Raw genomic sequence first — 3,607 nt, 5'->3', positions numbered from 1 at the left:
ATAGTTTTCCAACAGAAACGGAAATGATACCCGAAAACCCCAATTTTCCTAAAAACTGTAAACTCGAAAATCCCGTAATATCACCCGATAGATTTTTCTAAATAAGTAACCAAAACATCCATATAATCTTAAAGCGTAGTTTTACAGATTCAAATTACAAAAATAATTGATATAAACGGAAACCCCTTACCTTTCCCCAAAAGCAAAAATATGAACTAAACAGCTCCAAAACAATGAACGTCATTCCCAAAACCTAAAAATCAAAGAATACAACTTCAATATAATCCTATTTACTACATATCTACCGAATCAAAAATGAAATCGGACCCTTACCTCGATTTCAGGGCAAATCCCGAGAATCCTCAAAACAAAAATTTGATCCACTATAACCGTAAAGATTCCTCCTCTTATTCACGTAGTAACCTCAGATCGTCGATTTGGGTAGTGGGTAAGCCAAATCTTAAAGAGAGAGAGAGAGAGAGAGAGAGAGAGAGAGAGAGAGAGAGAGAGAATTTTGGTTTCTTCTCCATTAAGCAAGTGATTTAGATATTTATAACTTAGTTGAGCTGATCAATCTCGTCAACGAGACAACGTCCTCGTTGAAAAAATAAGAAGGGAGTTTGTCGACGACAAAGTTGGCATCTTCGACGAGTCTGAGATTTCAGAATTCCCAAAATCTCTCAGCATCCCCTCATCGACGAACCTCTAAATTTCATCGTCGAGCTGCAGAAAGGACTTCGTTGACGAGAGAAGAAGTCTCGTCAACGAGCCATGCTAATTTTGCCTTTTTAATTTTCCTTCTCTTTTATTATTTATTTAATCCACATTTCTTGGGTCGGATTCTTACTGTAACGATCCTAAAAAATAAAAAAATTATTAATTAAAAAAAATTATTATTTAGAAAATTAATTAAATTAAGAAATTTGAGGATTGTGGATATATATATATATATATATATATATGTGTGTGTGTGTGTGTGTGTGTGTGTGTGTGTGTATTTAATTATATATATATATATATATATAAGTATATATGTAAGTAATATATATAAGTATATGATAAGGTTAAAGAAAGGATAAAGGAAAGAAAAAAGAAAAAGAAAAAGAAAACTTAGTGTTTAAGTTTTATGCTGGAACAAAACAGAGGGAAAGAAGAAAAAAAAAAAAACAAAATTTCACGCGCTGCAGCAGGAAAGAAAGAGAGAGAAAGGAAAAAAAATTAAATATATTCTCTCACACTCTCCACTCCTCTTCTTCTATAATTTCGCGGCCGATTCTCGTCCAATTGGAAATCCAAAGATACCACCGAACTCCATTCTTCGCCACCGACATATCTACCGAAGTGGATTTATCGTAAGAGTAACGTGGGCATATCTCGTGGGGTAAGCCAAATTCTCATTCTTATCTCAATTTTTCTTAAATTTAAGCCAAATGGGCGATCGGACACCACCACGAGAATCTAGGGATGATTTTCTACAAGTCTACCAGAGCGAATTTCTCGTGGGATCGTTGTAGAAATAGTCCAAAATTAGGATAAATGAGTTATTTAGAAATTAATTATTATTTAATTATTGTAAATTAGGAAATGATAAAATAATATTTTATTGGAGTTGATTTGATTGAATCAGGGTTCGGATGAGCGCGGGTATAATTTTGGGAGCCCTGCAGGCGTGATTCAGGGAATCAGGTAAGGGGGAATAAAATTATTTCAGTATTTTATTAAGGCGAACCGGTTATTTACGAGTGTATGAAATTTATTATTTATCTATATGATTTTCGGAATAGCCTGATTATTGGAAAATGATAATTTTTGGTTTAAAGTTATATTTGGGGATAATTGCTTATGATATTAAAACCGTGTGGCATAAGAAAAATTACTTTCTAATAAATTGAATATGAATTTCTGTGGTATTTGGGCTTACATGAGGGTTGTTTGGAATGATGATGACATGAGGAATGGATTGTTATGTTTGACTCCTATGTGGAAATGTATTGATCTGTTGAGATACTGTGTGGAAATGAATTGATCTGTTGGATTACTGTGTGGGAATGTATTAATCTGTTAGAATCCTATGTGGAAATGCATTGATGTGTCTGTGTGAACTAATTGGTGTGGTTATTCATATGCATCTCAATATAACATTGGCATGAGGAGGTTGTTATATTGCCTAGATGTAAATCATGATATGACGTTGACAAGTTGAAGAGCTTGTCATATTGTCATTTATATGGGGTAGGACATTGGCAGGTTGAGGAGCTTGTTCTACTAATGTATGACGAGTAGATCATGGGGATTGGATACTGGTGAATAATGGCGCCTGTGTGGGCCATGTTATATAAAATGTGTGGGTAGTGGTGCCTATGTAGGCCACGTTATATCGTTTGTGGATAATGGCATCTGTGTGAGCCATGTTATATACCATGTGTGGGTAATGATGCCTGTGTGGGCCACGTTATATCCTGTGTGGATAATGGCATCTGTGTGAGCCATGTTATATACCCTGTGTGGGTAGTGGTGCTTGTGTGGGCCACGTTATATCCTGTGTGGATAATGGCGCCTATGTGGGCCATGTTATGTACCCTATGTCGGTAGTAGTGCCTGTGTGGGCCACATGTAGATAAGAAGTACGTAGGTGTCTATGTGGACTACGTACTGACATGTACGCAGTTGCTCTGTGTGAGCCATGTACTGAGGACATTAGAAGATGAAATATGAGATGCATGATTCATGTGTGGATGTGTTGTGCGCATGTGAATTTAATTATAGCATAAAAATAATGGTATAGCATATTGTGAATGTATGTGTGTGCATGCGGCGAGGTAAACATACCACCGGGGGTTTGCTGAGAAAGACGAGTGCTCTGTTAGGTAGTTTCTTGGTATCAATGCAAAGGGATGCTACTTGTATGAGCGAGTAGACATCCTGATCCTTGGAAACCTTCGCCTTTAAAATAATAATTATCTATGGACTGGCGGTGAGGTAATACTTCACCTAAGGGCTTACTGAGTAAGGTGAGTGCTCTGGTAAGTAGTTTTTAGTACCAGAGCAAAGGGAAGCTACTTGTATGGGCGGGTAATCTTCCCTATCCTTGGGGACTTTCACCTGCATAAAAATTATGTACTTGTGCATATTGGATTTGTATATGATATTAGATGTTGGGGATGTTATTAATGGTATATTTTCTCTGTTGTTATTGATATTATATGAGAAACAGTTTATTTTGATATGTAAATATTAAAACTCAATTGTCACACACTGTTATAATTTATTCCACCCTTACTAAGAAGTGTCTCGCCCTAGTGGATTAACAATTTTTCAGGTTTTTCTGGAGACCGGGTTTAAAGGCCTAGGCTGGGACTGTTTGTGGTAGTTTCTTTTTGAGATATTGTGAGATATTGATATATGTATAGATATATTTGTACGGAACTACGTTTTAAATGCTAGTTATGGATACAGATATTTGGATGTTGTAGTATTCATTTTTGGGTTGTTATATAGAACTCTGGTATTTATTTGAGGTTATTTATTTATGTTCCGCTACGTGCATGATAATTATAATATCAGATGCAGGTGATTGGAACACATGGCACCCGGGTCCCACTTGGTG

This window comes from Malania oleifera, chromosome 7 (genome assembly GCF_029873635.1).
Source record: "Malania oleifera isolate guangnan ecotype guangnan chromosome 7, ASM2987363v1, whole genome shotgun sequence".
NCBI lineage: Eukaryota > Viridiplantae > Streptophyta > Magnoliopsida > Santalales > Ximeniaceae > Malania > Malania oleifera.
Note: the sequence above shows the minus strand (reverse complement) of the source record.